Here is a 25,351-nt window from a genome sequence, read left to right as displayed (position 1 = left end):
AAGGTAGCTCTGATTAGTCAGTTCTGAAGTGATTTAGCAATAGGATCTGGAAGAAGGAATTGGAGAAAACAAAATTTGCATTTTGACAGTGGCTTGAGAATAGAGAGGACTGATTTGCTAATTACACCAACATACCAGTGAAAAGTGTTGTACCCAGTATGCCTACTATGTGCCAAGCACATTGCCAGCAGTCTTAACAGTTTCTAACCCAAGCCTGTGTTCTTTATGAGATACAGTTCTACCACAGATTTTTTTTTTTTTTTTTTTGACTGGATTGAACCCAGGGCCTCAGAAATGCTAGATAAGCACCCTAGGACTGAGCTACATCTCCAACTGCAGAATAGTCTTATGTTCCTATCTATGTGCTTTAAGACCAATATAGTGGAGACTAGTAAGGACCTTAACTCCACTTCTTGGTGAAGGAACACCAAGAAGACTGAAAGAAATGGACAATGCAGGGGTGGGGGTGAAGCTCAGTGATAAAACACTTGCCAAGCATACATGAGCCCTTGGGTTTCTCTCTAGTCCTGCAAAAAGAAGAAAAAAGGAGCGATGCTATCTATCATATTTCCCTTCATGACAAAAGGATGCTGTGCTTATCCCATTGAAACAAAAGTAAAAATTAAACAAATGCATGGGTTACAGTATTAATTTTTTCTGTAATAAGAAATATGGGAAAAATAAAAGTAGACTTTGAACTTTCTCCATGGTCGGTACAGACGTATTACTTTAAAGTCAAAATGAGTCAGCCAAAAAGAGGTCGTCCTTAGCTTTTCTGAAGCTCTGTTTTCTCAAGCATACTCCCAAATATTAGATCCTGAAAAAAAGAGGGTTTGTGATGTCCAAAGTAAACCAGCCAGAGGCAAGAGCAGCACTCAAATGTCTTTTTAATCATTACTACTTTTCCTCCTACTTCTCAGCACATAAACCTAACTGCCAACCCACCAGGTGGTTGTGACAAGCAATTCAATTACTTAAGTAAATGTAAGGACATCATTATCACCAATGCATTAAAATTTCTGATTGTTGTACAAAGCAGCACAGGATTACAGTGAAATTCTGAAAAAAAAAAAAAAAAGAAAGAAAACTCCCTTAGTTATTTTGAGACGTTTACTTTTTGAATATACGTGTATGTGTGTGTGTGTGTATATCTGCACGTTTAGACACATACACAAAAAAATTTTTTTCAGGTCTACTAAAGAACCAGTGGTTCAGAAAAGTGAAACAAACATAAGATACACTTCTGTGATCTCAGAGGCAGTGGCAGCGGTTGGGAGAAAGAGGCTTTGCCTCAAGCTTGGGTGTGGACCAGGGTCACTGTGATCTTTTAGGACAAGAACAAAGGTGTGCGGAAGGCCAGGCAGCCTTGGCCATGTTGGCAGCTGAAGTTCAGCAGGCCCTGTTTTCATCTTCCTTGGACACGACCAGAGTGCCAGGTGTAATTCTCTGGTTCTCTGCCCAGGTTTGCAGGGATCGAAAGTGGCGCCAGACACATTCACTCATGGCCAGAAAGAGCCTCTTGATCCTGAGCATATTGTATGTTACAGGCCACAGAATCCGAGTCAGAGAAGGCACCAGCCAGGCACAGAGCAAAGCAAGAGAAAAAATTCAGGTACTATTAGAGGGATAAGATAAAATCATTAGGCTCCAAAGGAAAAAGCCTTGCTTATGATTAATTAATCCAGGCAAAGAATAAAGCTATAGCTTTTGTATTTGAAGTGCATGTGATTTTTTCACAATGATAAATTCCAAGAATATTTTTTGCCCTTCAGGCTTTGTACTGGTAGCCTTTAACATTGGAAAGTGGACTGTATAATCTTATAACTTCTTGAAATACTATCATTTCCTTAAAAGAAAAATAAATAGAAACCGACGTTCTGTAGACCATTCCATCACTATAGCAATGTCAACGTTGAAAAATTGACTGATCCTCCCTAAAATGGGTATTTGTTAATCCCAAAATGTTTCTCCTCTTTCAAGTTTTTTTGGCAATTAAGAAGAATAAAATCGCTAGCACATATTAAAATGATTAAGTACTAGGATGGTAGCTATTATAAAGACAATGCTTCAGAACTGAATAAATGTAAAAAGTGAGATTCATTGTGAAAGAGTATCGTGATGTTTTCATTTTGAAAATATATTCTGCAAATGAACTTCTCAAAATGTATTCTTTAAGTCTTCAAGAATGTATGACTATGGAAAAAAATAATTACCTTTTCAACTTAACAGAAGGAAAACTGTTGGAACTGTTTAGGCAATGCCTATCCAATAATAAAAAAATGTTTCTTGGACCACAATTCATTCTCTAAACCTTCAAAAGCCTATCATTTATCATTAATTTTGAAATGAAACAGGAAATACCTGTACTAAGAAAACCTTTGAAAACAAGCAGAATAATTGGCAAGGAATATTTTGGGAGGCACTGACAATAATGTAATGCCTGGATTAGTCTTTCAAAAAACATGAAATTGTAGCTGGGAGGCATATGTAGCTAAAGATTCAGCATTCCAGCACTGAGCATTATAACTCAGTTCTCTTGATATTCTGACATATTATTTAACAAAAAGCACATGGAAGATGTTCCCAAAACCAAAGGCAGAGTTCCTATGTGGATTAAACTTCCATTGATATAATGGAGCTCTTGGGTATAACAGGCATAAAGATATTAAAGTGCTTTTGTGCTGGGTACTTTTCAAGAATGAGGGAAAAACACTTCAAAAAGATGTTATATATTTATGTTTATATGAGTATGCATGTATGTATGTAAGCATTCATGCATATAATCATAGCCTATTCCATTCAAAACAGGATTCAGAGATGCCTAAACCTACTTGTCTCTTTTTTGAAGTAATGGGGATTGAACATAGGATCTCTAGCATGCTAGGCAAGTATTCTATTACTAAGATAGACCCCTAAGGCCCTTACTTTTTTTTTTGAGACATTGTCTTCCCAAGTTGCCCCAGCTGGCCTCCAACCTGTGATCCTCCTGCCTCAGCGTCCTAAGTAGCTGAGATTATTGGTGTGTCCACTGAACCAGCTAATTGTCTTCTTTCTTTTCTAGTTGTTGATGGAACTTCTTTTTTACTTACTTATATGTGGTGCTGAGAATTGAACCCAGTGCTTTATACATGCTAGACAAGTGTTCTACCACTGAGCCACACCCCCAGCCCCGTCTTTTCATATGCCTTATTTTCCAGGGCTAGAAGTGTTTGGGATTATCATCTTGATTTCCATCTACAATGTTTGCTCTTATTTTTCCCTAAACAGACCTTGGATTTCCCACCTCTGTGTTTCCTCAGGCTATGCACTTTGAATACCCTCTTTTGAACTTGCTCTGAATTCGCTCAAGCACCACATTCTTTCCTGAAGTCCACAATTGATTGTGATCTCCTTCATTCTGTTGTTTTGTCCCCCTCTTATGATACATTTTACTTTACTTTTGAATTAAGCTTATTAATGATCACCTTCCTCTCCTTTCTTCTCCCATCACCCCAACAAACACCAGTTAGTAAATTTTTTGAAAGACTTACTAAAAGCAATCATCTGGAAGCCACTAGATTAAGTTGGCACCAGAGTTCTGAGTTGCTACATAAGGAAACAGAAACTCAATTCAGAATAATGAAATGAATCAGAAATCCACAACTAACTCTAGTGACATTCCCAATCAGAAAAGTTTGAGGAACCTCTAGGAGGGACCTAAACACTACAGTTCCATTTGAACCAATCAAATATTGTCTTTGTCTTGCTTTCTGTATACACTGTATAAAAAAAAAATTTTTTTTTTTTTTTTTCTGGGAGGCTGGGGGTGTAGCTCAGTAGTAGTGCACTTACCTAACCAAGTGGGGCCCTGGATTGCATACCCCAGGACTGCCTCCTGGCTTCCCCTCCCACCCTCCAAAAGAAGGTTTTTCCCGGGAGGACCTCCAGTGGAGCCTGAATCAACTCATCTGCAGTCTAGTGAGATCACATCTGTTCAAATAAACACTTCAAAATGTTAATGTGTCTATATTGATCTTTTAACAACCTACAGAATACCACTCAGTACAGGGACTTTTGCATATAATGGGTGCTCAAAAACATAATTTGGAATGAATGTTTCTGAATTGAATTGCTGAACTTTTTATATTCATTGAAATAATGAGAATTCATTTGGAGGGGATCTTGTTTTCTCAGAGATCATTCTTTAAAACAAATTTTGATATGAAGTAAATATTTGATTTTTCTCTCCTTTTTTCTCTTCCTCTTTTCTCCCTCCTCGTGCCTTTTTTTTTCTTCCTACATTATTTTTTCCAACATAAATCACATCCCTTTTATCTGGCAGTTACAAGATTAAAAAAAAAAAATAAGAAATCTGGATCAAAAATTTGAATTTAGTAGTTCTGACAAAGCCATAAATCATATTCTTAAAAAAAAAAAAAAACCTATCCAGTGTACTCATCTTAACAACAAAAAAAAAATTTTAAAACTTCATCCAAAAAAAAAAAAAAAAAAAAACCCAGAAAACCCTAAAGGGTCAAAATTTAAATACATCCCAAGTCTTTTCTTAGGCCAATTCCTCTTCATACCAGCAATTATTTTTTCATCAGAAAATATAACCCTTCATAACATGACAGTTGTTTAATCTTAAACTATAAATTTTAGAAAATAGTTGGTGAGGGAAGTCAGTTTTGGTACACCTTTGCCTGCATCCCACTGCCTGAGTCAATACCATTTAAAAGACAAATTGCCGAACCTCTCTAACCTGCCACTAGCACTAAGGGGGAGCTAGTCAGTGATTCTCAAATACTTACTGAGCTCCCACCCCAAGCTGGGCATTGTTCTAAGTGTGAAGTTTAATAGAAGAAAGATACAAAGCACGTCAATTCCAAAAGAATATAACTTGATCTACTTTTGAAGGAGAATAGCTGATTTCACATCAGTGAGGAAATAGGGTTACCAGAGCCTAACAGGGGGGTGCACACCTGTAATCTCAGCTACTCGGGAGGCTAAAGCAAGAGGGTCACAAGTTCTAGTCCAGCCTGAGCAACTCAGTGAGACCCTGTCTCAAACTGAAAAATTGAAAGTGCTGGGGATGCAGCTCAGTGAAGTGCCCCTGGATTCAATCCCTAGTAATGATAAAGAAAAAAGATTTCTTAAAGAAAGTTGCCAGATAAAATCAGGATAGTTTGTTAAGTGTGAATTTCAGATAAACAACAAAAACATTTTTAGTATAAATATGTTCCATGTGATATCTGGGATATGTTTATACAAAAATGTATTTATTGCCCAACAGAAATTCAAATTTAACTTCATGTCCCTGCATTTTTTAATGACTAATTTTAGATTCACAGCAATATTAAGAAGAAGGTACAGAGATTTCCCATATGCACCCTGCCCCCCCCCCACAATCTCCCCAGTTATCAATATCCCCATCAGAGTAGCAAATTTTTTTATAACTTCCTTTGATACCTCATTATTGCCTAGACTCCTTAAGTTTCACTCTTGGTGTAGTACATTCAATGGGTTTGGACAAATGTGTAATAACCCTTTATTATAGAGTAATACCATATAATGCTTTATTATAGAATCATACATAGTATTATCACAAATGTAATGATTTTATAGATTCATACATAGTATTATCACAAACCTAATGATTGGCCTGATTACCTCTCCACAAAACTCCCACCCTGCAAATCTTGTATTTTTACTTGCTAAATTTGGCAACCCTAGTGGGGAAAAAACTGATAACATTGCTGCCTTCCTTTCTAGAAGCTGGCTGGAACTAAGGAATGAAGCCCAGACAGCTCAACATGTAGAAGAACAGCTTTGAGTAAGCATAACTAGGTAGTGAGCATAAAACTAAGAAGTAGAAGCTGTAGGAAGCCAACTACTTTGCATAACAAAATTGAAAACTTAAGATGGGGTGGGGATGGTGGCAGACACTGAGTAAGAGAAAGGAAAAGTCAGTAAATGGCTAAAGTTCATTATTATTATCATTAAATCAGTGGCTCTCCATATCTGTGGGTTTTGCTTCCACAGATTCCAAAACTACAGATTCAACCAACTGCAGATTAACAATTTTTATAAAAGAAATGTTACGTTTTTGCTGACAAGTACTTTGTAGTTAGGCCTGTAAGGGCTGCATTCCTACTGAACATGTTCAGGCTTTTCTTTTTCTTTGTCATTCCCTAAACAATACAGTATAACAACTATTTACATTGTATGAAGTATTATAAAAAATCTGGAGATAATGAAGTGTGCTTATATGCAAATACTATGCCATTTTATACAAGGGACTTGAGCATCCACAGATTTTGGTATCCTGAGGAGGGGTTTCTGGAATTAATCCCCTACAGACACCAAAGGATGACTAACTATTATTTTTTCCACATCTCTGTGATAACTATCCTCTGTCAACCTCTAATCTTCAGCAAAATCTGCTGCAAATACCTATTTCTGTGTGTGTACATAGAAGAATAGGGAAGATTTTTATATAGGAATATTCGCTTCGGTCTTGAGGGCTTTACTAGTTCTACAGAGTGCCAGGCATCTAGCTGTACTGTGATACAAGTGAGGTAAAAAACTAGACCTATCAGCTTTGGTTCTAATTTGCTCCTGGTGCACAGCTGTAGCTACAGAATGCTTAGCATTCTGGATTTGGCTAAGAGAGCTATTTATCCAAATGGCAGGGTATCTGTGCCAGTCCTTGCCCCCGATCTAGGGCCATCCCACGTATTTGCAAAAGGTACCCAGGAGAAGGTTGCCCTTCCCTTCCTAGAAGCCAAAACGTTCTGCCAAACATCATGCCTGTGGCTCTTACTCCAGAGGTGTGTAGAAATTTTCGATTGACTGTGTCCAGGGACTGAAGCCAGCACCTGGTGTTTCAATGGAATTGTCAGATGACGATGACAGACCCCTAAATAGCATCACAAGGTCAACTCTATCAGCCTGGCTTTTTTTTTTTTTTTTTTTTTTTTGATTAGGGTTCTTAGTTACCTGGAGCTTCTCCATATCGTCTGTGTCTTTGGAATGCTGTATCCCAGCTGGCTGTCTGGGGCTTTCAGTCCTACCAGCCTGATTTCCTGCTTTGTTCCAGTCAGACTCAGTTGAACACCCTGAGATGTACAGCTAGTGTTTACTCAGAAGGATCACTCTTTATCACTTGCAAGTCTGAAGGGAGACCTTTACTCTGTTTCTTTCAGTTCAGACCTGCCTCTCTGTGATCTGGAATCTAAAATACATTGGACTGATATAGTGAAATAAAATGTGGTGCCAGATTTCTGCTTCTCTCTTATACAATCTCTCCTGCCCCTTTTTGCCCCACATCCCAGACATCTCTTTCCCCTCATTGGTACATGGCATTTACTCTCAACCCTGGGTCACAGCACACCTTGTCACCATATAGCCTTGTCCTCTAACTTTTCTGGGACATGGACAGAGACACTTTGATACCCTCCTAAACTATATTTCATTTTTTTCCTTGAAGTTAATACTGGTGGATCTTAGAAAAAATGTCAGATTTGTTCCCCCTGCACCTCCACCAGAGAGTGAGTGAAAGAAGAACATCACAGATGTGTCACATTTGCTGCTGTGAAAGACGCGTCAACTTCAGAAAATGCAGGCAATAAAAATGTACATCTTGATCATATAAGCAGAACAGATTGACTACTGGCTTTTCCTTTACATAACTACAGGTCAAGTGTCCTATCTTGTGAGTCCATCTTATAGGATTTTAGATTTCCCTGAACTGAGTACACAGTTGGAGAGAGAGGGGTTGGAGAACCTAACACAAACCCAGCTCTTAGGAACCTTAGTTGCAATTACTTTCTCATCTAAATGCAAAGCAGTGGGAAATGTGATTGCGGACCTGGTAGCCACTATCCAGTGACACCTCTGTACCATGAAAGTAGGGTGTGTGAATCGGGTAGAAAATGAGCTGTCTCTGCCACACATAGTTATCCTCAGTTGTCTCTGTCAAAAATACAGCTTCCACCCTACAACAAAATTAATACATAAAAAAAACTAAACTCTTAGCTGGGGATATAGCTCAGTTGGTAGCGCTTGCTGCCCTGAGTTCAATTCCCAGCACTGCAAAACAAACAAACAAACAAAAGAACTAAACTCTTCAAACAGACCAAATGAATTGTGAAGAAAAGGTTTATGCGTGAAATGTTTCCTTCAAAGTGATTTGCTGAGTATTTTATATATCTATAGGTCCTCTTCTCTCTGCATATGTAACAGTATGTAACTGGTTTCCTCAATCTCTGTAGCTAAGCAAAAATAATTGAGGCATGACAGTATGCAACAGGCACTTAAATGCCTATAGCTAAGCACACCTGGTTGAAATAACATAAATTTGAGGGATATCTGAGAGTCTTCCCATTTTTGTTATTGCACACAGGGTAAAAGCACAGATGTACATAGGCCTGATAATACTTGCTGAGCAGATTTATTCATTGGACATGCATTTCTTGAGTGTCTACTATGTTTATGTCATGATCCCAGGCACTAGAAATATTAGAGTAATAAGCAGGATCTCAGCTCTCATGAAGTAAAAAGTTCATGTCAAATTGATTCCACTTCTGAGACAAGACAAATCTGAGTTTATCTTTGGAGAAGAGAGGAACAACCTTGATTGTTCCTCAGTCAGAAAGGAGTTAAATTGCCAGGCGCAGCGGTGTATGCCTATTTATGATCCTAGCAGCTCAGGGAGGCTGAAGTAGGAGGATCATGAATTCAAACCCAGACTCAGCAATTTAGCAAGGCTTTGAGCAACTCGGTGACACTGTCTCTAAATAAGATACAAAATGGGCTGGAATGTGGCTCAGTGATTGAGTGCCCCTGGGCTCAATCCCTGGTACCAAAAAAAAAGGAAAGGAGTTTAAGTGTCATTGCTATTGTAAGACTCTGCTGGTCATGAGAATACCCAGCAGGATCAGTGGGAGGAGGACATTTTTTTTTTTTTTTTTTTTTTTGCAGTGCTAGGGATTGAACCCAGGGCCTTGGGCTTGCAAAGGAAGCACTCTACCAACTGAGCTATATCCCCGGCCCATAACACTTTGAATATCTTAAGAATGTGTTCTGAATCTTTCTTCAGGATTAGGCTATTCTTCAGAAGTTGAGCAATTGATTTGAACAGGATTTTTATACCATTAAGGATAGAAAATTAGCATGAAGATACACTGGAATGCAATGTACAGGCTTTTCTCAGGTTCAAGTTACATAAAGTATTATTTATTTATTTATTTGATGGGGGGTGGGGTCTCACTGTGTTGCCTAGGCTGGTCTCAAACTCTTGGGCTCAAATGATCCTTCCATCTCAGTCTTCCAAGAAACTTCTGCACTCAGCCGAAAAGGACTTCTTTGAGTCTCTGAAAAAACCCCATATCTTTCAATTTTCTCTACATTCAGTTCTTCTTGGGAACCTTCTCATGAAGAACCTCTTGTTAGAACTAATATCTCCATTCTTCCATTCTTCCCTTGCTAACATCTTTTGTGGTATTTTCTGTTTCTTCTGATAGATTAATATTTGTGTGATACTTATTTCTTCTATTAGATGGGAAATGGCAGTAAAACATGGTACTTAAAGACACATTCTAGATTCAGCCAGATCTAGGGGATCTCCACTCAGCCTACCTAATAAATGTGTGCTCTCAAAACAATAGTCAACGTCTGTGAGTTCAACATCTTCTTCTGAAAATGGATATTATATTATGGATATTATGTGAAATGTCAATAGCACTGTCCTTGGAACACACGGTATTCAGTGTATGTTAGCCAGTTTTATTGGATACTTCCTTTCTTAATGTAATAATTTCAACCTCAGGAAGCTGTGCTTTTTTGTTTTTGTTTTTTTAGGTTATAAATGCAACCAAACTTTTCTAACCTTATTTCTTAAATGCAACCAGATTTTTCTGACCTTATTTCTTAAATATTATTGTGTCCATTTGCATAGCATATGAAATACTTTTCCAAATGTATTAGTATTTTTATGTATTTCAAGATTCTCTGTGTCTCATATCCTTCCCTTTCTCTCTCTCTCTTTTTTTTAAATTTTGTTCTAATTAGTTATGCATGACAGTAGAATGCATTTTGACACATTGTACACAAATGGAGCACAACTTCTCACTCCTCTGGCTGTACATGGTACAGAGTCACACTGGTCCATGTAATTATACGTGTACATATGGTAATAATGTCAGTCTCAGTCCACAATCCTTCCCATCCCCACACTCCCTGCTCTCCCCTCACTCCCCTCTGCCCAATCCAAAGTTCCTCCTTTCTCCCCTACCTACCTCCCCATTATGGATCAACATCACAGTAGTATGCTGATTTTAAGTTTTTTGGGTATAAATCAGGGAGTGGGATAGCTGGGTCAAATAGTGGTTCCATTCAAGTTTTCTGAGGAATCTTCATACTGCTTTCCAGAGTGGTTGCACCAATTTGCAGTCCCACCAAAGCTGATGTTCTTAAAGTCATTTTCCTGACCATGGTTCTGCATTGCAGAGCTTACAGAACTATTTTATGGGAGAAGAATCTGAATTTGAATCAAGATTGTGTCTGTGTGACCTGTCTTTTCAGGAAAACAGTTATTTACTCACATCCATTGCTGATTTACTGTGAGGTTTCATGACTCCTTTTGTGTGTCTTCCTTTATCTCTCTGGTTGGAATGGATCTTGGCTCCAGTATGCTTGTGTTTGTCTCAGAAATAGCATTTAGTAGGCATTCAATGCTCCAACACTGTCTTTAATTCTGAGAAATGACTTGTTAACATAAGGAAACATTTAAATTGCTCTTGTAAAGAAGTATTTCACTGATGCTATGATGCTAAAGTTCATAAATATTGTAAAAGTATAAGGAAATAAGTTATATTGTTGGAAAGATATATGTCTTTAAATTTTATTTTTCTGCAGTTTAAGAGAACATAAAGTTAACTTTGTTGATATTTTTCCCCCAAAGGGTTCAAATGATAATGACACTAAGTCATGCTAAACTCTCTTGGTTTTAGTATTTTTCTTCTAAAAAGAACAAATGAAAGAGATTTTTAAAAGTCCAAATGACATTTTAACAAAAAAATTGAGTTTCAATTTTTAAATAACCTACTTTGCAAAAAGGATCATTTTTGTTCTTCATTTTATTCCTTCACAAATTCTATTACAAGAATAAAATGAGGGCTGGGGAGATAGCTCAGCTGGTAGAGTGCTTGCCTCACAAGCACAAGGCCCTGAGTTTGATCCCCAGTACCGCAAAAAAAAAAAAAAGGGGAATTTAGTAGCTATTTTAAAAGAACATATTTCACCAAGAATTAATTAAAATAACAATTACTTTTAATTTTTTTCTCCCAGACACTGACCATACATCCCAAATTAATTTATACTCTATAGTATAAATAGAGTATATTCTGGAATATTGAAATATGCATTACTCTGCATAATATGTAAAGAATTTCTCAGTTGATCCCAGACATTCATTTCATCGGAGTCTTTCTTTGGTCTCTCAATAATTCAGCCAACATTTATTGAGAGTCACTTATGTTCTAGGTTGCTGAGAGACTTAAAGCTGAAAAGGTACATTGCCTACACTCTGCAATCTCTCAACAGACATTTAATAAATAATTTTAATTTCTGTTGTAGTAAAACAAGCTGATAGGAATTTCTCTAGGTATCACTAAGTGATCTTTACTTCAAATGTAAGTCTCTCTTGATGGAAGACTCCACTATTTTATACACATAATGCACTGTTGCAGATTTTTAACCCTGAATCTGATGTTTTATTAGTTTCATCTTAAGCCACATTTTCTGCTCCTAATGAAGGATTTTTGTCATTCCTTTATTCATACGACAAATATTTGAGCATCAATGTGTGTAAAGAAATATGTTAGTTTCTCTACAGGTTAAAATGAGTGGTATGATGCAAAAACTTCATGGAAGAAATAGAGGCTTCAGCTGGAACTTTGGGTAGAAATCAGTTACTGACACATGCATCAGAAGGAATAGATATGGTATCTATTTACCTGATGGATTGTTTTCTTTCCTCAAGGGAAAGACACCTAGTTACCATGCTAGGTGTCTGTTACTCAATATGAACAGTTTTTATCCAGATTCTTTTCTGCTTCTCTCTCCTAAAACAGAATTTGAATGGGCATAGGGTGGGGGGGGTGGTCCTGTACTTCTTTCTCAAAGCTTCTAGTGAGTTCCAATCAATTAGGTCCTACTTTGTATTATTTTCCAGAGTCAGGAATATACACCAAAATATCAACCGGAGGCTAGTATGGAGTAGAAATAATGTGACTTATGTTCTATGTTATACAATTCTATAATGTTTTCACCTTAATACACTGGGAATATTTGCTCTTTCATTTTTAAAAGAAGTTTAAAAATTAAAAGATCAGATAACCATACTTTCTGTAGTCAAAGGCAGTTCCCAGCACATTCCAGATCATTACACTAAAAATGTAAGAAATGTAAATTTTGGGGGGAGTTTATATAATTCATAATGTCTTCACTCATCCAGTCCCAGATTTTCTTTGCTAAGGTGGCCTCATTTATTGTACAAGTGTGTGTTTTGAGATTCTTCCCGAGGAGATAGAAAGAGATGGTGTGTGGGTATAACATCTTTTTTTTGGGGGGGGTGCTGGGGATTGAACCCAGGGCCTTGTGCATGCAAGGCAAGCACTCTACCAACTGAGCTATATACCCAGCCCTGGTATAACATCTTAAATGGGGCTAGTGTTCAGGTGGGGTAGGAGAAATTGTGAAGTGGGCTGGAGGGTAGTTAAAAGTTGGTCTATGGAAGGGTTCACCTATTGCCAATGTCACCATGTGTATGTTTGGATGCACTGGAGTTAGAACTGGAGTTTTTCATCGCACATCTGAGGTCTTCACACAGCTGGCTTGGAGGAATATTACTCTTCCGTTCATCTCAGGTCGCACCTTAAATTTGGTTGTGAGGGATGACGGATTACAGGTTTTCTGGGGACATACTTTAGCTGTCAGATGGGCAGAAGGTTCTGTGAGTCCTTAGAGAACTTGCATCCTTCAGGTAACGAGTTTTTTGTTTGTTTGTTTTTGCTTTGTTGGAAGTACTGGCATGGAACCCAGTTCCTCACACCTGCCAGGCAGGCACTCCACCACTGAGCTACATCTCCCAAACGAGGTAACCAGTTTTGACAAATGAGTTCAGTTTCTTGTGAACATTTGCTGTTTTCTACATACCTATCACATCATACTCGGAAACTGAGTTTTGTTTTGTTTTTTTCCTAGGATGGGTGGGCTGGAGGGACAGTGGACCCTCTTTCTTCTGTCCCTTTAGCTGTCCTTTAGGAACTGTCTTACTAGCAGCATCCTGTAGTGAGCACTATAACTAGGATGGAAGGCCTCCTTTGAGTTTCTTCCCCATTATTGACTCCCCAGATCACACGGGCCTGTTCAAAATCTTGTGATTGATTTCTCTGAAATTCCAAGGATAAAAAAAAGAGAAGCAATACATCTGAGTGCCTCTTGGGATAAATATACGTATATACAGTTCGTCATTCAGATTAGTGTGTTTTTAGCTTTAGTATACACTTTGTTGGTCAAATACATTAGTGTTCCATTAATGTAATAATATTTGGTGGCGTGCCAAATGTCTTCTGATTTGACACAAAGTGGGAATGACAGCCAACTTCCAAGAGTGAACTAGCATCTGTGAAGCTCCTCATCATGGAGATAACTGATTTTATATTGGTATTTTCTAGTTTTCCTCATTTGCTTTTGCTTTCTTTCTTAAGCAGCATATTTATTGCTATTTTGGATCAGTTTTTGTGATCTTGGCATTAAGGGAGACAGCTATGTAAACAAGTTGCAAGGCATTATTAGTTTATCAGTAGAAAGATGTCTGGTCCATTGCCAAGATTCATTGATCTGTTTATTATGACCCTACCCAGTACAATATTAGTGGCAATTTAAAAAATCATCTAAGGTTTTCACTTATGGAAGTCCACCGGTTCATTTATTAAGCTACATTTGAGGGCTAGCTCACTGTATAATCTTACCAGCATTATTATGACAGTTGTTATAATCCACCGCAACCAGGGAGCAATATCCCAATTATATGTTCTATTGTTTCACTTGTGATATGAGAGCAATACAAATTGTTGATGATAATTATGTTGATTTTCAACAGTTTGCAAATTAGTAAATTAGTACATTTAGAAATATAAATATACCCAAAGGCTAATATGTGTGTTGGGGCTAGTTAACGAGTATTTATTGAGTGCCTACAGTGTGTGTGGTGGACTATAATAGGCACAGTGGTAGGGATACCAGCAATGGTATAAAATAAACAAGGAAACTACGCTGGCATAGATTATAGTTTGTGCTAGATCAAGATAAAATACCTTACTAATTGAGTTAGCTTTTACTGGCAACCTACAATTCTGAAAAAGTGGCATAAAATAGCAATTTATTAATCCCCACAATTCTGTGGGTTGGCTGGGCTGTTTGCTGACTGGGTTTACTCAGGCTTACTTATGCCAGAGGGTCATCCTGCTGGAAAGTCATTGGGTTGGAAGACCGAGCCTCACTCACATAAGTGGCAGTTGGTGCTGGCTGTGGACTGACCCCTTGTTCCTCTTCCAGGTGGCCTCTCATCCTCCAGTAGGCAAAATCAGCTCCATTATGTGTTCTCAGACAATGCTCCAAGAGCGTGAAAGAGGAAGCTGCAAGACCTATTGGGGTCTAGCCTCGGAAATTGCATAACATCATGTCTGCCCCTTTCTGCTGATCAAAACATGACCTAAGGCCAGCCCAGATTTGCAGGGTTGGGAGAGACACACTACACCTCTTGATGAAAGATGTAGCAAAATCACATGACAAAGGTGCACACTTAGCAAGATAGGTGGGATTTATGCCATGTTTTGCAATGTACCATCCTATAAGGATATAAAATATATATTTTATATAATAAAAATTAGTCCTTCACAAGAGCTATTTCTATACTTCAAAATTCCTATTCTATTATTTTGGTGATTAAAAAATTGGGTCAAAACCCAGCTTTTCTCAAACCTGAAGTTTACATAGGTCCCTTTCTTTTGTCAGTTTAAGTGTTGAAGTACTTGTATGATTTTCTTGTCAAAGTGTTTGTTCTGAATACAGTGGCCAGCTATTTGATTTAATATTTAGTTTAACAAGAGTGGATTGCTACTTCTGCTTAGAGGATTGCTAGAGGGAGATCACTGTAGATCCTCGGAAACAAAGAAGAGCTAATTAACTTTGAGTTTCTTAGTGTTAAAGTCCATTTATCTTCAGTTGCTTTTAATTTTTTGAGCCTGAAGGCATTGTCTTCTTTAAACTTTTTTTAAAATTTTTTTTAGTTGGCAATGGACTTTAGTTTATTAATTTAAATGCGGTGCTGAGAATTGAACCCAGTGCCTCCCACATTCCAGGCAAGTGCTCCATCTCTGAGCCACAACCCCATCCCTTCTTTAAACTTTTAAAGAATTTTTTTTTCCTTTTTTGGTGGTGCTGGGGATTGAACTCAGGGCCTTGAGCATGCTAGGCAAGCATTCCACAATAGAGCCACATCTCCAGCCCCTAAAGAACATTTTCTAACAAAAATAATGGGTTCTAAAATAATATGATACTATTTAAGAAAATAAGCCATTAATCATATGGCAAGTTAGATGTGCTCTGTATGTAGACTAAATTTATTTTTATTTCTGTAATTGAGCACTGTTCATACATTAAAACACTGTATTTTATTTATAGGTCCTCTGGAAACAAGTCTTCAGAATTATGATGACTATGTAATTTATTTATGATTTAAACTTTTCAGAATAGGTTATTCATGCCAGGTTTTGAAACTCAAAAGCTACAAAGGGATGTATCCAGTCAAGAGTCTTGCTCTCACTCATTTCTCACTCTCTGACAATTAGAGGTATCAATTTCCTCTGTGTTCTCTTAGAGATATTTTACCCATGTATATGCCAATACACAAAAGGCAGTATACTCTATATGCTGTTTTTTACTTTGCTTCTTTTCTTTACTATATCTTACTCAATTTCAGTAGAGATTTTTCATTATTTTTTAGTGTTACATAGTATTTTCCGATACTCCACATATCCTAACTTATTTAACCAGCATTGAATTGACATTTGCATTGTTTCCTAACTTCGGCCATTAAAAACAAAGCTACAATAAATGACTAGATCACTTTCCTCAAATGGAAATACACTCAAAATATTCTGGAGATTCAAAGGATAGATGAATTCATAATTCTTATAATGCAACCAAATCACTTCTTTAGCAGCTTGACCAATTCACACTTCTCACAGCAGTGTTCAAGTGTGTCTGCTCCCCACTCACTTGGGCAGGTATTAGTAAAATGGCAGTTAGTAATTATTAATATAAGCTGCTTTTCTATTATGCTTACAGAAGGAAAAATATTTTAACATACTCTGAATTCACACAGCAGTGGACTGTTTTATTATCATAAGTTCCTGGGTGACAACCTCAAGACTCAAATGTCCTATGTAACTTGTCTAGTGTCACAGGACAAATAAGAATCCGAATAGTATCTGGAACCAGGTCTCTAGCTCAGAATCAGAATTTCCAGTGGTTAAATGAAGCAGTTGTAACATGTGCCAGAAGCTAACCTGCTCAGGTACAGCAAAAGAAAAAATATTTGTTATGTAAAATAGCAGATCCAATCTTAGGCAAGAGGGCAAAATCTGAAGGTTTCTGCATTTCCATCCTCTGGGGTTGGTGCAGGGGGTGTGAATCAGGAACACAAAAAGCTTTATCACTCCCTCCTTTAATCTGGAAGTACTTGCAGGAATTTAGAAAGCATTTTCAACCCCAGTCCACCCCTCACTGTATTCTTCAGCATGGGCTGTTTTAACAAAACAAAACAAAAACAAAACAGACTGAGTGGTTAAACAAGAGTCATTTATTTTTCATAATTTTGAAGATGGAAAATTCCAGGATAAAGATGACGATTCAGTTAGTGGTGAATACCTGCTCCTGGACTTGTAGACAGCTGCCTTCTCCTTGTGCCTTCACCTGATGGAGAAACAATAAACTCTAGTCTCTTTTCCTTTTATAAAGGCACTAATTCCATCTGAGAAGTTCCCTCTTCATGACCTCACCCAACCCTAATGACTGCTCAAAGGTCCCCATCGCCAAATACCATTGCATTGGCAGTTAGGGCTCCCACTTAGGAATTTGGGGGACATACTTTAGTCCATAGGAAAGCTCTGGATCAACTGGTGAGGCTCCAGCTTCCTAGGCTTAGCTTTGGAATTGTTGATGGTGAGCAACCCATACCACATTTGAACAGGAATTTAAGCTCACATCAATTCAACATTGGTCATGCAATTGTCTCCTCTCTTTATTTCATTCTGAACACTCAACTATTGAGCAGCTATTATGGGCCAGGCATTGTTTTTGAAGTGCCAACAAGAGCACTGAACAACACCCTCCTGGGGAGAGATACATAAATAAACATTAAATGTCAGGGATCATAGGTACTATTAGGAAGAAAAAAGCAGGTTAGGGGGCCAAAAAGAATGTTACTTTGAAGAGGTTGATTGACCAACCACCTCCTCTTATTTACAACTTCTTCCCTTCCTTTCTGCTAAAATTCTGCCTCATGACTTCCTAATGCATGCAGTATTATCTTTCAAGACTTTTGACATTATTTGAAAGAGCATCTAATAAGAATACTAGCTATCATTATGAATGTTTACTATGTGTTGTACACAGTGCTGAACTGTTTTCTTGGATTTATTCACTAATTCTTACAACAACCCTACGAGATAGGCATTATTGTTGTCAACATTTTTCAGATGAGGAATCTATGGAACAGAGAAGTAATCTTTTCTGTAGCACACCACTTGACCGCACTGCTGTTAGTCATCCAGCCAGACTTTGAACCCAAATAATCTGATTCCTATCTACCCTTCCTTCCTTCCTTCCTTCACTTCCTTCCTTCCTTCCTTCCTTCCTCCCTCCCTCCCTCCCTTTATTTTTTGTGCTGGGAATTGAACCCAGGGCCTAGCACATGCCTTGCCACTGACCTACATCCTCAACCCTTTAGTTTGATATCGCATGTGGTTAAGTAGTTCAGGATGGTTTTGAACTTGTGATTCTTTTGCCTCACCTCTCCATTACCTGGAAGTATAAGCATGCACCACTGCACCTGGCCCCAAGCATGGTTTTTATTTTATTTTTTTGGTACCAGGAGTTGAACCCAAGGACGCTTAACCCCTGGGTCACATCCCCAACTCTTTTCTTATTTTTTATTTTGAGATAGGGTCTCACTTAGTTGCTTAGGTCCACTAAATTGCTGAGGCTGGTTTTGAATCTACAATTCTCCTGCCTCAGCCTCTAATGCTGCTGGGATTATAGAAGTGTGCCACCATGCCTGGCTAGTCCAGTTTTAAATTGAGGTAAATTCACATACCATAGAAATCATCCCTTTAAAGTGTACAACCCAGTGGGTTTTAGTATATTCACAATGTTGTGCAACCACCACCACTGTCAATTTCAAGAACATTTTCATCACCCCCACCTGAAGTAATCTCATATCCTTAGTAGTGACTTGCCTTCCCCTCTCCCCCCAGCTCCTGGCAACCAGTAATGTACTTTCTGTCTCTCTGAATTAGCTTATTTTGGACATTTCATATAAATATAGTCACATAATATGTCATCTTTTGTGTCTAGTTTCTTTCAGTTAGCATGATAATTTTTTTTTTTTTTTTTTTTTTTGTGGTGCTGGGGATTTGAACTCAGGGTTTTGTGCTTGCAAGGCAAGCATTCTACCAATCGAGCTATATCCCCAGCCCTAGCATGATAATTTTAAGGTTTATCCATGGATCAGTAATTTCATTCCTTTCTATGGCTATTGAATAATATTTCATTGTATGCAGATAGCACATTTTATTTTTCCATTCATCAAATGAGTTGATGGACATTGGGATTGTTCCCACTTTGGGATATTAGAAATAATGCTGATATGAATATTCTCATATAAGCTTTTTTATGGATACATTCTTTAATTCTCTTGGGTATAATATATCTAAGAATGAATTCTATGTTAACCTTTTTGAAAAACTGGCAAAACTATTTTCAAGTGACTTCACCATTCATGAGCAGTATATAAGGTTCTGATTTCTCCATGTCCTTGTCAGCACTTGTTATTATCTGTTTCTTTGATTATAACCACCCTAGCGTATGAGAATTGGGATCCCAATATGATTTTTAAAACTCTGTAATCCCAGTGGCTTGGGAGATTGAGGCAGGAGGATCACAAGTTCAAGGTCAGCCTTAGCAACTTAAAAAAAGGCTGTAAGTACATTCACAGTGTTGTGCTATAATCACACTGTCCATCCAGTGTGATTATATCATTTTTATTGATTGATTGATTGATTGATTGTGGTGCTGGGCATTGAACCCTGAGCCTTACATCTGCTAGGCAAGTGCTTTAACACTGAGCTACGCCCCCAGACTACAACTGCACTTTAATACTTTAAAATCAAAATAAATTACTATGTGATGGAACTCACTAAGGTGATTTTCAAACATAAAGTTTGAAAACATGATTCTATAGCATAGCCAAATATGGCACATTTCTTCAGACTTTAGCAAAACCTACTCCAGTGAAACATGAAAATCACCTGAAGAACTGAAATTAACAATAACAACAACATATTCTAGATCTCCACCTTTGAAAAATTCTCACTTACAAGGTCTGTGAAGCATCCCAGAAACCCATGTTTGTGTTTTTAGTAAATCTCTCCAGTTAATTCTGTAGTGCAGCCATGTTTGAAAACAACTGTTCTTACCATCTACTATTTGTCTTGCTCCCAACACAAATATTTCTCGCTTCCTGGACCTTTTCTTTGCATACCATTTTCCTCTACCTGGAATTGTGTTCTCAGTTGGAATCTTTCCAAGCCCATCTAAAATACCACTCCCTACTTTTTCTCAGCCACAAGAACAATTTCATTTCTCTGGACTTGCTACAGATTTTTATTTAGGTTTTACTGATGGCACTTCTCTTGCCCCACCTCACTCTGCTTATCTTCCTAATCTACCTTAAACAACCACATTATAATTGCTCCTCAGTGGGGAGAAGGATGACCTGATTAAAGTCAGGATTTGATAAACTTCCTCGAAATGGAAGCTTTCATTCTGGGGCCCAGCTAGTTAAAAGAGAGACTAAGCAAAAGCAGATTGTTACATTTTAAAATGATATTGTAGACATGGATAGGTCAATGTTAAGCCTCTTTGCATGGGGTATTCATGCAATCTAGTCTTCGATTAGTTTTCTCATCACTTTTCATCACAACTCTCCAAAGGAAGAGAGAGAATGGCCAGATCAAAATGCTAATATCCAAAATAGTCTAGGATTAAAATCTTCCTATCCTATTTAATGTTAGGCTCCCTTAAGAGTTCCTTGTCTCTGTGACCAGAAATTTCCAGGTCATGTCTTTGAGCTTAAAGCAAATCAAATACCCTAAACATTTTGTTCCCATCTTATTTGGCTGCGCGTGTTCAGAGCACTGTTACAGTATTATGTTTTCCATTTTGCATGGGTATAAATTAAAGCACAGAGAGGATTTGATTAGCTCAAGATCCCAGAGTGACTGGCAATGATGGGAATAAAGCCTTGTTCCCCAGATTCCTGGCCCAGTTCACCCTGTACCAAACCACAGGTATGTCGTCTTTTTGCTGATGAGGCCACACAGCGTTCCTTGGAGGGGATACCCATTAGCTCTGGGAGGATGAAGGCATAGAGGGAGGGTTCCAGAAAGCCATTCAGAGAGTCAGAATAAGGACCAATCATGTCCCAGCACTTTGAGTGAGCATTTCTGAATATGGTTTAGAAAACATGTGGTTAGCAAATACTTAACAGGGTTTTGGTATATTTATTTTAAATGTCGAACTACTTTGTATGTCCTGCATGTCCATCTCTTACTCTGAGTGCAAAGCAAACAAAATGATAAGCCAGCACAAAGTTTTTAAAAAACACATTGTCATTTGCATTCTTAGAAAATGCTAAAATTTAGAATGACACCAGTAATAAAAGGAAGGTGATATGGTGCTCAAACTATAGAACTGGGTATCAGAAATAACAATGACTGGAAATTCTGGCCTTCAGGTATATCTTACAAGAAGGGTAATCACTGAAGATTCCCACATGTACCCAAGGTTCTAATGTCGCCCCAATTCAACAGAGGACTCTCTATTTGATGAATCTGATCTCATCTTGAACTATAGGTATCTTGGTGTTTTTGTAGAACATTTCTCAGAACTTGTCCCCATCATTAAGTGACACATGATTATAGAATCTTTTCTCCATGGTTATCTGACACCAACAGCACCTGGTGCAGACACTGGATCACAGACCCTATTTTAAATTCATTAAAGCATTTATCTAATTTGTTAACTTATTAATTGGCTGTCTCTGAGATAGTAAGTTCAGGGTCAATGTTGGCCTTGTCTACCTTAGTCAGGGTTTTATCTCCAGCACCCAGAGCAGTACCTGGTATCTAGTAAGTGTTAAATATATATGTGTTACATAAATGAAACAGCCTCAGTGATGTCACTGAGGGAAATGCCTCTTCAACCCATAGAGTGCTCTAAGAAATTGCCTAATAAAGATCTTTGGAATGACTTCAGCAAGTGCATTAGATAATATCCCCCAAATGTCCGCTGGCTTCATAAGTTCATTCAGGAAGATGAACTCAGAGTTTGCATAACCAGTGGGGTCAATTTCCTACTGGACAATCTTTTACATGCAGGTATTAAAGGATGGAGGGCAGGTGTCCAGGTTGTTAGGGAGCCATTGTACCCTAGCATGCTTTCTATGCCTGCTGCTGGCAGAAGAGTCTGATGAAAAGCAGAGGAAATTACAGTTGTGGGGCTTTGTGGTCACAAGGGCATGTGTTGCATTTGCAAGGTCATCATGGGATAATTCAGGGTGTAACTTGCACACATTCTGCTGCTGAAAGGGAGATTTTTTTTTCCTACCACATCCGACACATGGTTTGCCAGAGGAAGGGCACGAGATCAGCAGCACTGATGAGCTGGCTTGGTGTTTTCAAGCCACATCTCTAGTAAACCAGTGACTCCCTTCTGATTTCTCCAAAGGAGCCAACAGAATTTACTCATTACCAAGTGTGAACAGCAATCACACAAAGCCTCCAGATTTCTTTTGCCTGCCATGCCAAAAGGAACTTTTCAAAAAAAAAAAAAAAAAAAATCATAAATAATAACACTGTCAATGCTTGTTGTACTAAAATCTTTGGTAGGGAAAAGTTTTAAACTACTTCTAAAATGTGGATAAATTCAAGATTTCTCTTGCATAAATCTAGAAAAGAAAATAAAATACTATCATATAAAGCTACATTTAGAAAATCACACAGTGCAGTTAATTCATGTAAAGTAGATAGAAAGCCAAACAAATGCTCAGGCCTATCTGCTGGTTAGGTGTATAATGCTCTATAACTAAGTGACTGGGGCTTCCCTAAAGTCTTTGGTAATATGAGTCAGAGGGCATGAGACCATATGGTCGACTAGCTCATTTGACCATTAAAGGACAAAGAATTGACATAAGAATTGGTAACTTGTGCTATAATTTTAGGTTATCTATGTTTGTGCTTTGTGGGCTTTGTAAAGGTATTTAAATTCTCTCAGCTCTAATTTTTTCATCTATAAAACGGAAATAATAACTACCTCATGGGTTGTTGAGAAAATAAAATGAGATACTTTGTGTAAAGTGTTTTGCATGTATTTTTTTTTTTTTTTTGGGGTGCTGGGGATTGAACCCAGGGCCTTATGCTTACAAGGCAAGCATGCATGTATTTGTTAAGCGTTAGCTCCTATTTTTTGGTTCCCCCCCATCATCTAGTAGCTTAGACTGAGGTAAATGGGATCCTCCCTAGGCAAAATGCATTTTAAATTCAACCTTCAGCTTTTTTTATAGTTTGCCTAAAGCCCTACAGCATTCTAACTTCATTGGCTTTATCAAAGTGGCCATCAGTCTCATACTTGACTGATGGACTTGTATAGATTTCTTCTTCTGAGGTTTGTTTTGTTACAATGCAAACTTTGTTTTAAAGTGTTTAAGTTTGGTAATTTGGGGACATAGGATAATGAATGAGACCCCTGAAATTTTTAGAAAAAATGAGTTATGGTTCCTAAAAATGAAGAGCATAAATTCAGCAAAATAGTAAATGCCTATGCTACTATAGGCAAACTAGAAGGTAATGCAAATGATAATTTAGTCATAAGCTACGGATAAGAGTGAGAGCTTTAGGATTTACTCATCAAATACACTTTCTAAACATTTTCAGGGCAAGAGTTGTAGATATATGTATGTATAGACCATGAATTATGTTTTTTTTTTCTTCTTTTTGCAGTTGGGGAACAAACCCAGGGCCTGGTGTACACTAAGCAAACACCCTACCACTAAGCTACATCACTCTTTCAGTCAGTTTTTCGTCACGGTGACCAAAAGACCTGACAAGAACTTAGAGGTTGAAAAGTTTATTTTGGCACATGGTTTGAGGTTCAGTACATGGTTGGCCAACTCTGTAGCTCTGGGCTGGAGGTGAGGCACAAAATCATAGCAAAGGGTATGGAGGAGGGAAGCATCTCCAGAGACTCTAGCCAAGAAGCAGAGAGAGAGCTCTACTCACCAGAGACAAAATACAAACCGCAATGGCACATCCCTGATGACCTGCTTCTCTACTCACCCCTATCTGTCTACAGTTACCACCCAGTTAAATTCATACCAGTGAATTACTCCACAAATTAGATGACAGCTCTTGTAACCTATTGTTTCACCTCTGAACATTATTGTATTGTCTTACACATGAGCTTCTGAGGAACACCTCACACCTAAACCACAACAACCATCAGCCTGAGCATGAAGCATATGCAACATAAATGTGATACATATTTTCTGGGTAGAAGAGGTGACTTGGTCTGAGATAATACAGAAGATGAAAAAAATACACAAGGGTGGCTTTATTTTGAATTTTTTAAAAAATATTTTCAGTTGTAGATGGACACAATACCTACCTTCCTTCCTTCCTTCCTTCCTTTCTTTCTTCCTTCCTTCCTTCCTTCCTTTCTTTCTTTCATGTGGTGCTGAGGATGGAACCCAATGCCTCACATGTGCTAGGCAAGCTCTCTACCACTGAACCACAACCCCAGTCCAACAGGGGCTTTATTTGACACAATTATATTGCAATCATACACATAACTCAAATGAAATAGGACTTTAACAAAGTCCCTTTCTACTTGAGAGGCAAAGACAACTACGTGGGTGAAGCAATAAGTTAACATATCAAAGCAGAATGCAACTGAGACAGACAGACACCTGGCCTTAGTTGCAGATGACCAGGTAAACTGGAATCACTATATAAGAATAAATAACCTTGGAATCTGTGATGAAGGGACTTTAGTTCCTACACAGACGCTTTTTACGTGAAATTATTTCATGCCTAAGAGCAAAAGTGTTTTCATAAACTATTTCATTAATCCCTTTTCTTTGTTTATGTGTCTGCAATTATATCAGGGATGGCGGGGAGTTGAGAAATGTGCCATCCATGGGGCCTCCGTCCTCAGAGAGCTCACTTTCTCATTACAGAGAAAAGACTGACACACACAAAATAATCACAGAGTGTGTTCAGGTGATGAATCAAGGATCCAAGCTATAAATATGGTAGGAGCTCAGAGGAGAAAAAGAACCACAGAAATGAAGGCAGGCCCCATGAAGGATGGGAAATCTGGTCAGATCCTTGAAAGGTGGGATGGAGGATAGATTGGGAAAGGACACCTGCTTTAACACTTACATGCTAGGTGTCCTTGGGTAAGATAAAGTTTCAGAATCCCTTTCCTATCCTTATAATAGTGATGATAATGCCTAATTCTACAGTTTGTTGGAAAGATTCAATAATCCATGTTAAGAAAATGATAAAGCACTTGATATATAGTAGATACTCAGTAAAATTTACCTATAATTTTAAGTGTGATACCGTGGTTGTGCCTCATTCTGTGAATGGCTTTAACTCACCTGTGGAAGTAGGTACTGTGTGCATGTTGGCACAGATAAGAACAGATAAAGAGGAAGAAGTGCATCCAGACTCAAGAGAAAAATGTAAAAGTGATTATGTATGTTTGCAAGAAAGCCTATTGAACTACAGCAGTGGGTTCATGCTGGGATGGGGGGAAACTTTGTGTAAAAGGGTGAGTCATTCATTCCTTCAACATAAACTTAATGAACAACTGTTAAGTACCAGGCACAGCACTAGGTGTGGGAGATGAAAAAAAAGGTGAGCTCTGGAAAGCAGACATTACATTTAACCTTGATGTGGTA

At 38.0% G+C, this 25,351-nt stretch overlaps 1 pseudogene across 1 annotated transcript in view; it reads right to left on the bottom strand.

Annotated features, from left to right (window-relative positions):
- The window catches only part of LOC306644948 (ER lumen protein-retaining receptor 1-like), a 62,653-nt pseudogene extending 37,580 nt beyond the window's left edge, over positions 1-25,073 (bottom strand). Inside the window, exon 1 of the transcript in view lies at positions 25,049-25,073. The product of the transcript in view is annotated as an ER lumen protein-retaining receptor 1-like (transcript). The remainder of the gene's footprint in view (positions 1-25,048) is intronic.
- Positions 25,074-25,351: the final 278 nt, after the last annotated feature.

The sequence above is a fragment of the Sciurus vulgaris genome (genome assembly GCF_902686455.1).
Source record: "Sciurus vulgaris genome assembly, chromosome: 15".
NCBI classification, from domain to species: domain Eukaryota; kingdom Metazoa; phylum Chordata; class Mammalia; order Rodentia; family Sciuridae; genus Sciurus; species Sciurus vulgaris.
The sequence above is the reverse complement of the archived record's forward strand: the minus strand, read 5'-3'. Positions and strand labels throughout refer to the sequence as shown.